This window comes from Hippopotamus amphibius, chromosome 1, assembly GCF_030028045.1.
Source record: "Hippopotamus amphibius kiboko isolate mHipAmp2 chromosome 1, mHipAmp2.hap2, whole genome shotgun sequence".
Classification (NCBI taxonomy): Eukaryota; Metazoa; Chordata; class Mammalia; order Artiodactyla; family Hippopotamidae; genus Hippopotamus; species Hippopotamus amphibius.
Genome location: NC_080186.1, coordinates 116,294,700 through 116,309,223, shown reverse-complemented (window position 1 = coordinate 116,309,223; position 14,524 = coordinate 116,294,700).

Below are 14,524 nucleotides of genomic sequence, written 5' to 3'. Positions count from 1 at the left end.
ACAATGAAAAATCAGAAAGAGAAATGAAGGAAACAGTTCCATTTACCATTGCAATGAAAGGAATAAAATACCTAGGAATAAACCTACCTAATGAGGCAAAAGACCTGTATGCAGAGAACTATAAGACACTGATGAAAGAAATCAAAGATGATACAAACAGATGGAGAGATAAACTATGTTCTCAGATTGGAAGAATTAACATTGTGGAAATGACTGTATTACCCAAAGCAATCTACAGATTCAATGCAATCCCTATCAAATTACCAATGGCATTTATCACAGAACTAGAGCAAGAACTTTTACAATTTTTATGGAAACACAAAAGACCCTGAATAGCCAAAGCAATCTTGAGAAAGAAAAATGGAGCTGGAGGAATCAGGCTCCCTGACTTCAGACTATACTACAAAGCTACAATAACGAAGACAGTATGGTACTGGCACAAAAACAGAATTATAAATCAATGGAACAGGATAGAAAGCCCAGAGATAAACCCACTCACATATGGTCACCTTATCTTTGACAAAGGAGGCAAGAATGTACAATGGAGAAAAGACAGCCTCTTCAATAAGTGGTGCTGGGAAAATTGGACAGCTACATGTAAAAGAGTTAAATTAGAACACACCTTAACACCATACACAAAAATAAACTCAAAACAGATTAAGACCTAAATATAAGGTCAGACACTTTAAATCTCTTAGAGGAAAACATAGGCAGAATACTCTTTGACATAAATCACAGCAAGATCCTTTTTGACCCGCATCCTAGAATAATGGAAATAAAAACAAAAATAAACAAATTGGACCTAATGAAACTTAAAAGGATTTGCACAGCAAAGGAAATTATAAATAAGATGAAAAGACAACCCTCAGAATGGGAGAAAATATTTTCAAATGAAGCAATCACAGAAGGATTAATCTCCAAAATATACAAGAAGCTCATGCAGCTCATTATAAAAAATACAGATGGAGAGAAATGATGGCGGCGAAGTAGAGAGATGTGGAGTGCATCCCTCTCCACAGATGCATTGGGAATGCATGGAAGGATGCAGTAATTCCCACAGAGAACCAGCTGAACACCAGCAGACGGCCTCGGACACCAGAAAGGACTGCGGGGAGCCCGACATAGCCGGCAGGGAGGCATCTACCACAGCTCAAAGAGGGTGAAGCGGCAGAGCTGTGGCAGACGGGAGGGAGTGAGAAACATACGGAGGGTCCGCAGCGCAGCTCAGTGTTCCCGGACCGAGACATCGATCCGTGGCTGAATGGAGGGTCCAGGAGCGGGAGCGTGGGAACTGGAGAGCTGGTTCAGGGTGAGAAACATTGTTGCCCGTAGGGTGACAGACCGAGAGGACAGGAGGGAGGAGGTCCGCGGCGAAGAGTGCCCATCCCTGAGAGCTGCCCGGCCATGATGGCAGCTGGAGGCTGCAGGCTCACGGGAGGGGGGGAGGAGCTGTGCGCATAGCCTCTCTCTCTCTTTTGGCGCCTCTGCAACAGGCAGTGGAGAGACGCCCGTGGGCCACCTAAGGTGCTCAGGGATAACAAGCACCCTCAGGCACTCGGGCAGGGCTAGATTAAAACCCCTTGCAATGCCAGCAGCAGGGAGGCTGCTGAGAGAAAACAAAAACAAAAACAACAACAGCCACAAAAAAAAAACCCGAGAGAGGCCCAACTCTAAGACTTTCTGTGTACGCCTGAGCCACCGGCGTCCCTGTGCAACAGGCACCTCCAAGCCTGACTGAAACAACAGTGTGCCACTACTCACTCACTCCCAGGAGAAGGAGCCACTATTGTACCCTCTCCCTCCCCACACACCGACGCTTACAGACGAACAATAAAGGAACCTCTGCTGGTCACAGAATAATGCAAAAAAACCCAAGGCAAGGAGAAGGACACTTACAGCTGAGATGCTAAGGAAACAGAAATAGTAGTATCAATACCTATTGAACTGGTCCATTCTGGGATCAGTTCTGGATTTTTTTTTCTTTTTCTTTTTCTCTCTCATTTTTTTTTTTTTTATTAAATACGATCTTAGCCCTAAGGGATCTACAAGTTTTATAACATAATTTTTTAATGATATTTTTTATTCTTTCTTTTTTTTTTTTTTTGCCTTTTTATATACTTCTATATCTAGCTAAGTTTTTGGTAGTACGGACAATATATCTCTCATACTTTCCTTTCAGCCCTATCTTTTATACATTTCTATTCCTTTCTTTTTATTTGCATATTTCCAACCACATTACACTCTTCTGTTCCATTTTCTTCCAGCCATTTTAATTTTATTTTATCTTAACATACTTATAAGCAACACTATCGGTCTGCTCAGACTCCTTGCTCTATTCTCCAGATGACGCACTGCCTTGGAATTTAATATTAGGCTTTTGTCTTTATCTTAGTTCTTAGTACACTTGTCTAATTACATTCTGAGAATCTCCATTCTCTCTGGTGGTACTCTGGCTCTTTTCTATATTTGATCCTAGCTTACAAAATCTCCCTGGATTACTGTTTGTATGTGTAAGGTGTTATTTGTTTGTTTGTTTGTTTGTTTTTGCTTTTGTCTCTGATTTGTTCTGTTTCAGTTGTCAATTTCTGTTGGGTTTCTCTTTGAATATCTGATAGCACACTGGGGTTCTGTCAGGTCTTTCTAGAGCCTTATGTCCTAACGGATTCAGTAATTGTGTGTCTTATACATGTATGTGTTTCCTAGACTTAATATTTGTTTAATCCAATACTTGGACATTAGTCTGAGGCTTGGACAGTCTTCTATAAACACCTCTATCGCCAGGACAAGCAACCCCAGAAGTTTGGACAACCATGAGGAAACAAAGAAACAACATGCAGGCAAAGGAGCAGGAAAAAACCCCCACAAGACCAAATAACTGAAGAGGAAATAGGAAAAATGCCTGAAAAAGAATTTAGAGTAATGATAGTAAAAATGATACAAAATCTCGATAACAAAATAGAGAAAGTACAAGAAACAGTTCATAAGAACTCAGAAAAACAAACAGCAATGGATAACAAAATAACTGAAATTAAAACTACTCTAGATGCTATAACCAGCAGAATGACTGAGTCAGAAGAACGAATAAGTGAGTTGGAAGATAGAATGGGGGAAATAAACACCACAGAGCAGAAAAAGAAAAAAGAATAAAAAGAATAGAGGACAGTCTCAGAGACCTCAGTGATAACATTAAGCATACCAACATTCGCATTATAGGCATCCCAGAAGAAGAAGAAAACAAGAAAGGGTCTGAGAAAATATTTGAAGAGGTTCTAGTGGAAAACTTCCCCAACATGGGAAAGGAAATAATGAACCAAGTCCAAGAAGCACAGAGAGTCCCATACAGAATAAACCCTAGGAGAAATACACCAAGACACATATTAATCAAACAAATGACAATTAAACACAAAGAAAAAATATTAAAAGCAGCAAGAGAAAAGCAACAAACAACATATAAGGGAAAACCCATCAGGATAACAGCTGACCTCTCTACAGAAACTCTGCAGGCCAGAAGGGAATGGCAGGATATATTGAAAATCCTGAAAGAGAGAAACCTACAGCCAACAATACTCTACCCAGCAAGAATCTCATTCGGATTTGAGGGAGAAATCAAAAGCTTTCCAGACAAGCAAAAGTTAAGAGAATTCAGCACCACCAAACCAGCCTTACAACAAGTGCTAAAGGAACTTCTCTAAGTAGGAAACACAAGAAAAGGAAAACACCTACAAATACAAACCCAAAACAATTAAGAAAATGGTAATAGGAACACACATCTCAATAATCACTTTAAATGTAAATGGATTAAATGCTCCAACCAAAAGACACAGACTGGCTGAGAGGATACAAAAACAAGACCCTTCTATATGCTGCCTACAAGAAACCCACTTCAGACCAAGGGATACATATAGACTGAAAGTCAAGGGATGGAAAAAGATATTCCATGCAAATGGAAGTCAAAAGAAAGCTGGAGTAGCAATACTCATATCAGACAAATTAGACTTGAAAGTAAAGACTATTAAAAGAGTCAAGGAAGGACACTACATAATGATCAAGGGATCCATTCAAGAAGAACATATCACAATGGTAAATATCTATGCCCCCAATATAGGAGCACCTCAATACATAAGGCAAATGCTCATAGCCCTAAAATGGGACATCGACAGTAACACAATAATAGCGGAGACTTGAACACCCCACTTACATCAATAGACAGATCATCCAAACAGAAAATAAATAAAGACACACAAGCTTTAAATGACACATTAGACCATCTTGACTTAATTGATATTTATAGGACATTCCATCCAAAAACGACAGACTACACTTTCTTCTCAAGTGCACACGGAACATTTTCCAGGATAGATCACATCTTGGGTCACAAATCAAACCTCAGCAAATTCAAGAAAATTGAAATCATATCAAGCATCTTCTCAGACCACAACGCCATGAGGCTAGATATCAATTACAGGAAAAAAACTGCAAAAAATACAAACACATGGAGGCTAAATAATTCACTCTTAAACAACCAAAGAATCACTAAAGAAATCAAAGAGGAAATCAAAAAATATCTAGAAACAAATGACAATGAAAACACAACAACCCAAAACCTATGGGACGCAGCAAAAGCAGTTCTAAGAGGGAAGTTTATAGCAATACAGTCCTACCTGAAGAAACAAGAAAAATATCGAAAAAACAAACTAAGCTTACACCTAAAACAGCTAGAGAAAGAAGAACAAAGAAAGCCCAAAATGAGCAGAAGGAAAGAAATAATAAAGATTAGAGCAGAAATAAATGAAAAAGAAAGGAAAGAAAGCATAAGAAAAATAAATAAAACTAAAAGCTGGTTCTTTGAGAAGATTAACAAAATTGATAAACCATTAGCCAGACTCATCAAGAAAAAAAGGGAGAAGATGCAAATCAACAGAATTAGAAATGAAAAAGGAGAAGTAACAACGGACACCTCAGAAATACAAAACATCATGAGAGACTACTACAAGCAACTATATGCCAATCAATTGGATAACCTGGAAGAAATGGATACATTCTTAGAAAAATACAATCTTCCAAGACTGAACCAGGAAGAAATAGAAACCATGAACAGACCAATCACAAGTATGGAAATTGAGGCAGTGATTAAAAATCTCCCAACACACAAAAGCCCAGGACCAGATGGGTTCATGGGCGAATTCTATCAAACATTTCGAGAAGAGCTAACACCTATCCTTCTCAAACTCTTCCAAAATATTGCAGAAGGCGGAACACTTCCAAATTCACTCTACGAGGCTACCATCACCCTGATACCAAAACCAGGCAAAAATGTCACAAAAAAAGAAAACTACAGACCAATATCACTGATGAATATAGATGCAAAAATCCTCAACAAAATACTAGCTAACAGACTGCAACAGCACATTAAAAAAATCATACACCATGATTAAGTGGGGTTTATCCCTGGGATGCAAGGATTCTTCAATATATGCAAATCAATCAACGTGATACATCATATCAACAAATTGAAGGATAAAAACCATGTGATCATTTCAATAGATGCAGAAAAAGCTTTTGACAAACTTCAACATCCATTTATGATAAAAGCTCTCCAGAAAATGGGCATAGAAGGAAATTACCTCAACATAATAAAAGCCATATATGAAAAACCAAAAGCCAACATCATTCTCAATGGGGAAAAACTGAAAGAATTCCCTCTAAGAACAGGAACAAGACAAGGGTGTCCACTCTCACCACTGTTATTCAACATAGTTTTGGAAGTTTTAGCCACAGCAATCAGAGAAGAAAAAGAAATAAAAGGAATCCAAATTGGAAAAGAAGAAAGAAAATTGTCACTCTTTGCAGATGACATGATATTATATATAGAAAACCCTAACGACTCTACCAGAAAACTGCTAGCACTAATTGATGAGTTTAGTAAAGTAGCAGGATACAAAATTAATGCACAGAAATCTCTTGCATTCCTATACACTAGCAACGGAAGAGCAGAAAGAGAAATTAAGGAAACTCTCCCATTCACCATTGCAACCAAAAGAATAAAATACCTAGGAATAAACCTGCCTAAGGAGGCAAAAGATCTATATGCAGAAAACTTTAAGACATTGATGAAAGAAATCAAAGACGACACAAACAGATGGAGGGACATACCATGTTCCTGGATTGGAAGAATCAACATCGTGAAAATGACTGTACTACCCAAAGCAATTTACAGATTCAATGCAATCCCGATCAAACTACCAATGGCATTTTTCACAGAACTAGAGCAAGAAATCTTACGATTTGTATGGAAACGCAAAAGACCCCGAATAGCCAAAGCAATCTTGAGAAGGAAAAATGGAGTTGGTGGAATCAGGCTGCCTGACTTCAAACTATACTACAAGGCCATAGTGATCAAGACAGTATGGTAGTGGCACAAAAATAGAAAGGAAGATCAATGGAATAGAATTGAGAACTCAGAAGTAAGCCCAAACACATATGGGCACCTTATCTTTGACAAAGGAGGCAAGAATATACAATGGAATAAAGACAGCCTCTTCAAAAAGTGGTGCTGGGAAAATTGGACAGCCACATGTAAAAGAATGAGATTAGAACACTTCCTAACACCATACACAAAAATAAACTCCAAATGGATTAAAGACCTACATGTAAGGCCAGACACTATAAAACTCCTAGAGGAAAACATAGGCAGAACACTCTATGACATACATCAAAGCAACATCCTTTTTGACCCACCTCCTAGAATCATGGAAATAAAATCAAGAATAAACAATGGGACCTCATGAAACTTAAAAGCTTTTGCACAGCAAAAGAAACCATAAACAAGACTAAAAGGCAACCCTCAGAATGGGAAAAAAGAATTGCCTATGAAACAACGGGCAAAGGATTAACCTCCAAAATATACAAGCAGCTCATGCAGCTTCATACCAAAAAAGCAAATAACCCAATCCACAAATGGACGGAAGACCTAAATAGACATTTCTCCAAAGAAGACATACAGATGGGCAACAAACACATGAAAAGATGCTCAACATCACTCATCATCAGAGAAATGCAAGTCAAAGCTACAATGCGGTATCAGCTCACACCAGTCAGAATGGCCATCATCACAAAGTCTGGAAACAACAAATGTTGGAGAGGGTGTGGAGAAAAGGGAACTCTCCTTTACTGTTGGTGGGACTGTAAGTTGCTACAGCCACTATGGAAAACAATTTGGATGTTCCTTAAAAATCTACAAATAGAATTACCATATGATCCAGTAATCCCACTACTGGGCATATACCCAAAGAAAACCATGATCTCAAAAGAAACTTGTACCATAATGTTTATTGCAGCACTATTTACAATAGCCAGGACATGGAAGCAACCGAAATGCCCATCATCAAATGAATGGATACAGAAGATGTGGCATATATATACAATGGAATATTACTCAGCTATAAAAAGGGATGAGATGGAGCTATATGTAATGAGGTGGATAGAACTACAATCTGTCATACAGAGTGAAGTAAGTCAGAAAGAGAAGGACAAATATTGTATGCTAACTCACATACACGGAATCTAAAAATGGTACTGATGAACTCAGTGACAAGAACAAGGATGCAGATACAGAGAATGGACTGGAGAACTCGAGGTATGGGAGGGGGCAGGGGGTGAAGGGGAAACTGAGATGAAGCGAGAGAGTAGCACAGAGATATATATACTACCAATTGTAAAATAGATAGTCAGTGGGAAGTTGTTGTATAACAAAGGGAGTCCAACTCGAGGATGGAAGATGCCTTAGAGGACTGGGGCGGGGAGGGTGGGGGGGACTCGAGGTGGGGGAGTCAAGGAAGGGAGGGAATACGGGGATATGTGTATAAAAACAGATGATTGAATCTGGTGTACCCCCCCCCCCCAAAATACAAAAAACCCCAACCGAAAATGGGCAGAAGCCCTATACAGATATGTCTCCAAAGAAAACATACAGGTGGCTAACAAACACATGAAAAGATGCTCAATGTCACTAATCATTAGAGAAAGGCAAATCAAAACCATCATGAGGTATCACCTCACAGCAGTCAGAATGGCCATTATCAAAAAATCTAGCAATATTAAATGCTGGAGAGAGTATGGAGAAAAGGCAACCCTCTTGCAGTTTTGGTGGGAATGTAAATTGATAGAGCCACTATGGAAAACGGTATGGCGATTCCTTTAAAAACTAAAAATAGAACTACCATTTGACCCAGCAAACCCACTACTGGGCATATACCCTGAGAAACCATAAATCAAAAAGATACATGTAACACAATGTTCATTGAGTCACTCTTTACAATAGCCAGGAGATGAACAACCTAAATGTCCATCGATGCATGAATGGATAAAGAAGATGTGGTTCATATATACAATGGAATATTACTCAGCCATGAAAAGAAATGCAATTGAGTTATTTGTAGTGAGGTGCATGGACCTAGAGACTGTCATACAGAGTGAAGTAAATCAGAAGTAGAAAAACAAATACCGTATGCTATTGTATATATATGGAATCTAGAAAAACGGTACTGATGAACATAGTGGCAGAGCAGGAACAAAGCTGCAGATGTAGAGAATGTACTAAAGAACACAGAGGGGAAGAGGAGGTTGGGACATAGTGAGACAGTAGCATTGAAATATATACACTATCAAATGTAAAATAGATAGCTAGTGGGAAGCTGCTGCTTACACAGGGAGATAAGCTTGGTCCTCTGTGACAACCTAGAGGGATGGAATAGGGAGGGTGGGAGGGAGGCTCAAGAGGGAGGGCATATGGGGATATATGTATACATATAGCTGACATTTTGTTTTACCCCAGAAGCTAGCACAACAGTGTAAAGCAATTAAACTCCAATAAAGATGTATTTTCAAAAAAGAGACAGATCTGTAGTACTCTGAAAAGGTCATGTTTTGCTACCTCAACTCCTCATCCTTGATCTAGAATTAAAATAAGGTGTGGGGTACAGAATCTCTGACATAGAGGAGAAGAAATAAATCATTACTTCCTCTGTCCCAAGGTAGTTCAAATTTTTCCAATAGCATGAGAACAATTTAACCATTCCTTGTTGGATATTTAACACTTCTGTGTGCTGTATTTCTTTGATGGGTTTTGAAAATAAATATGGATAAATACAAAAAAAAAATTTACAGGCTGAAGCCATGGGAGGAGGAGCAGGGAAGCCAGAGGGACAGTAGGAGTTATTGGAGACTGGGGGAAGGGAGGCAGGGAGAAGGGCTTCTGGCTATGGTCTGGCAGAGGACTCCAGGGGCACTGTACCAGACAGCCCAGGTTGTTGCCTATCTGGCCTCTCCATTAGCCTGTAACTGTTGCAGGGCAGGTTCTGCTCATATTAAAGTATGTATTCACGCTTCTATAAGTAATTATTAAATAAATATTTTAAAATGTTTCCTTTATACTAAGTATAAGCAGTAAAATTACTAAAAGGAAAAGACCTAAGTAATCTTTCTGGAGGAACGTAAAGATGGAGCAAGCTGGCGAGCTGGGGTATCACAGACAGTTCTGGGGAAAGACAAGCCTCCAGGGATGAGATTGGAAACAGCATCGCTAAAGGAGCCTCCAATGTCTTTTAGAAAGCAAGCAGATCCAGGAGGCAGTTAAGATTTGAGCTATGTCTAAGGCAGGCTCATCGTAATCTCACCCCAGGGCTCTCGTCCACTCAGACACGCTGCTAGAGTATATGAAAAAGTGGAAATAGAAACATGTGATGATAAGTCTCTTCAAGGAATATGATCACCAGGAACAGTACTGAAAGCCTCAATAATTAGTAACAATAATTTAGCAATATTTCATGGCTAAAAAGTTCTCAAATAAAATGGCAGTTAATAATAATGGCCAAATTATGAATACTTGACATAAATATTTTTCTGAATTTATGCCTGGCTTCTGGACAATCACATTGTCATTTAAAAACATAGATCAATTGAAATAATAAATATATTAGTCCTTTGGCCGATTTAAGAGATTATTTGGAGATTGGGCTTTTCAGAGATGGGACAGGGGATCAAAATGTATGTTTGCCCTTCAAAAGTTGAAGAAGTGGAAAGAGATCACCTGGGAGTAATTTTGTAGGAGAAAAAAAATGGAATGTGACGTGAGAACTATGAGGAGAACTTATTCCTGGTGCCAGCCCAGAGGCTGTGGCTTGGAGACCTGAAATGCAGAAGGTCTTGAAGTTCCCAGTGAATTTTAAATATCCACAGTGGTGCAGGGTTTATTACAGCTTCAATGCCAAGCTCAGAGCATGTCTGTGTTCTACTCAGAGGAATGTGGCGTGTGAAAATAGGGCCACAGTAATCACTGCTGGGGGATATTCATATGTCTCTAACTGTAGGAAAATATTAAGAATATTTTCAATGTCATGTAAAGTCTTTCATGATCATTAAATGAGCATTGAGACTAAAGGGGAGTAGACCGGAGAGGAATATATTGCAAGTGTGACTTGAGAGATGTCTAAGATGGGGCCAGGCATCCAATTATATGGGCAAGGAGAGCTAAAAAGAGTGGCCAGTCTTATGATGCAGATAATCTGAGATGATGTGAATGGGTACTAACCCCATTCATTCAAACACTCCATTAGTTGCCAATTAGAGAACTTCTGTACCCCCAAATTGGAACAAGGTCCTGAAAGCGCCAGGCAAGACAGGGCTCCAGTTAAGGCAAACTTCTCACTAAGCATGTGCCCCAGGGGAAGAGGATCTTGGTGTAGAATGCTTCCAGTAACAGGCTATGTGTCATGTTCTTTTTAGAGTTTTGGGTGAATTGATTTCAGTTGTGCAGTATTTGGAGCTGCCCAGGCTTGGGCTGTTCTCTTTTCATTAGAGTTCTCTGCAATATAGTCTCCATCTCAGTTCCCCATCAGCTTTGTGGAATCTACAGAGTCTGACTGGTGGGGTGTGGCAGAGGGGTCCTATCATGCTTCAGGTGCTCCAAAATATTTTATTTAATATGGAGGCCCAAATTGTGTTTAATGTCATTCATTTGGTTCCTGGAAGTTGCAGATGATGATACATTTTTTCTGCCCCCACCCCCACCTCCTTTTCTGAGAATTGTATTAAAGATCACAGGAAAAAAATAAATGAATGGGAAATAAAAATGAGTGAGAGAGGACTCTCCCCTTTCCTGTGATCATTTTAGGAGTATCCAGAGATATGATTTTAAAAACAAGTGGGATGGTTCTTGCACTCAAGGAGACAGATGAAGCTGACATTGTCTTCTCTTAAGACAACTTCTCTCTTACCGGTAGAATTTTTTTTTCTCACGTATGCTCAATGGCAACTCTTAAAGAAAATCTAATTACATCAGTTGCAGAGGAAGATGTAATAGTACCAAATAATAAGATGACTGTAGAGGGATACTCCCGTAGGCATATAAGCCAAAGCTTGTGTGAAGAACTGTGTAATTATCCCTTTGATTTTCAAGGATCTGCTTTGATCTCTCAATGCATTCTTGATGACTGTTTGGATTCCACACCTTTTCCCTGAGACATGGCAGGCCAAAGAACCACCTGCTGTCTTCTCCTCAAGAGTCCTGAACCATGCCCACCTGTGCAGGGTCCACCTGTGTAGTGCCAGCAGAAGGACCCTTCTGTGTAGTAACCTTCAACCTGCCAGAAGAAAGACCCACCAAGATCACTTTCAGCCCCCACACTTTCAGGACTATGAAATAAGAGAAAATGTGGCATTATAATCCTTGGGTTCTAAATCCTACTATGGTGTCTTTTTTGAATCATTTCTTATCTTTGCCCCTGCTCTGCCTGGAATAATAAGTGACAGACAAGTGGCCTTTCTGAAGTGGGTATACTGCTTCTGTCTGACCAAGAACCACCCTTGACTCCAAGCTTCCTGAGGCCTCAGAAAGAGAGCAAGATCAAACCCTATTGTGTGCCTCCTGCCTATGATATAGGTGGGATTTCATTCCTCCAGCAAGGTATGTTCCTTTTAGCATCATGAATAAAGTGTATAGTTCATGGTCAAATGTAAATTTAGTTTCTTTCTCTTTTTCAGTCATTTTTTTTAAAACTTGCTTTTGGTAACTATAGTTGATTAGTGTTTTTGTTGTGGTGGTGAAGGAGATAGCAGTGGTTTGTGTGTGTGTGTGCATGTGTGTATGCATGTGTGTGTGTGTGTGAATCTATCCTTTTTCCCGTTGGATCCAGAGTTTTAAGCTCTTACAATAAATGTTTCATGAATCTTGTTTACATTGGATCTAATACAATGGATAAAAAGCATATATCTTCATTGTTTCAAATTCATATTCTACTAGTTACATCCATTATGACTCCTGTTGGGGTACTTTAAAAGACTGTTTTGATTTTCTTTAATAATTATAAAGCTAATAAAGATTTTATTGCTTCTAGAGTAAGTTTTTAAAAATATAGTTTAATTTTACTTAGAAATTCTAGCCTAAGTAAAATCTATAAGACCAGAGTAAGCTTCTGGAATAAAAATCATCAGTGAAAAATTCTTAATATTCTAGATATCTTTTTTTACCCTCTACATAGTTTTTTAAAATTAATTAATTAATTAATTAATTTTAGGCTGTGTCGCGTCTTCATTGCTGTGACAGGATTTCTCTAGTCGTGGTGAGCAGGGGCTACTCTATTGTGGTGTGTGGACTTATTGTGGTGGCTTCTCTTGCTGTGGAGCAGGGGCTCTTGGGGCATGGGCTTCAGTAGTTGTGGCACTTGGGCTCAGTAGTTGTGGCTCGTGCTCTCTAGAACGCAGGCTCAGTAGTTGTGGCACATGGGTTTGTTGCCCCACGGCATGTGGGATCTTCCCGGACCAGGGCTCGAACCCACGTCCCCTGCATTGGCAGGTGGACTCTTAACCACTGCACCACCAGGGAAGTCCCATCTACTCAGTTTTTAAAATAAGCTTTTCTCATGGTGTTTATTTTGTTTTAAATTGTATCGGCTCTTTATGCATTTTGATTAAAACACCTTATCAGACATATCATTTGCAAATATCTTCTCTCATTCAGTAGGTTTCCTTTTCCTTTTGTCAATGGTTTCCTTCACTGTGCAAAAGCTTTTACGTTTGATTAGGTCACATTTATTTATTTTTTGCTTCTGTTTCTCTTGCCTGAGCAAATAGATCCCCCCCAAATTGTTGAAAGACTATGTCAAAGAGTGTATTGCTTTTTGTATGTTTTCTTCTAGCAGTTTTATGGTTTCCAGGTCCTTAATCCATTTGAGTGAATTTTTGTATATGAAATGTTCTAATTTCATTCTTTTATATGTAGCTGTCCAGTTTCTCCAAGATCACTTATTAGCTGTCAAGTTTCTCCAACACCACCAGGGACTGCCTTTTACCCATTGTATATTTTTGCCTTTTTTGTTGTAGATTAATTGACCATATGTGCATGGGTTTATTTCTCTGCATTTTTTTTCTTTTCAATTGATCTATGTGTCTGTTTTTGTGCCAGTACCATACTATACTTTTGTAGTATAGTCTATAGCCAGGGAGATTGATACTTCCGGCATTGCTTTTTTTTCCTCAAGATTGTTTTGGTTATTTGGTGTCTTTTGTGGTTTGATACAAATTTTAGGATTATTTGTTCTAGTTCTGGGAAAAATGTCAAGGGTATTTTGATAGGGATAGCATTAAATCTGGAGATTGCTTTGGGTAGAATGGATATTTTAAGACAATTCTAATCCATGAACATGGAACATTTTCCCATTTTTTTGTATCAATGTCAGTTTCCTTCATCAACATATTATAGTTTTCAGAGTATAGGTCTTTTACCACCTTGGTTAAGTTTATTCCATGGCATTCTCTTCTTTTTGATGTGATTTTAAACTGGATTATTTTCTTGATTTCCCTTTCTGATAGTCTGTTATTAGTATATAGGGAAGCAACATATTTCTGTATATTAATCTTGAATCCTATGACTTTACTGAATTCATTTATTAGTTCCAATAGTTTTTGGTTTCTACATATATATAATATCATGTCATCTGCAAATAGTGAGAGTTCTACTTCTTCCCTTCCAATTTGGACGCATTTATTTCTTTTCATTTTTTTCATTCTTTTTTTTTGGTCTCATTGTTATGGCTAAAACTTCAAATACTATGTTAAATAGAAACAGTGACAGTGGGCATCCTGGTCTTGTTCCTAATTTTGGAGGAAAAGCTTTTAGTTTGTCACCATTGACTATGATTTTAGCTATGGTTTTTTTCATCAATGGGCTTTATTTTGTGGAGATATGTTCCCTCTATATCTACTTTGTTGAGAGTCTTTATCAAGAATGGGTGCTGAACTTTGTCAAATGCTTTTTCTGCCTCTATTGAGATGATCATATGAGTTTATCCTTCATTTTTTTTATCCTTCATTTTGTTAATGTAGTGTATCACATTGATCAATTTGCAAATATTGAACCATCCTTGCATCCCTGAAATAAATCCCACTTCATCAGGAAGTATGATCCTTCTTATATATTGCTGAATTCCCTTCCTTAATATTTTGTTGAGGATTTTTGAATCTATGTTCA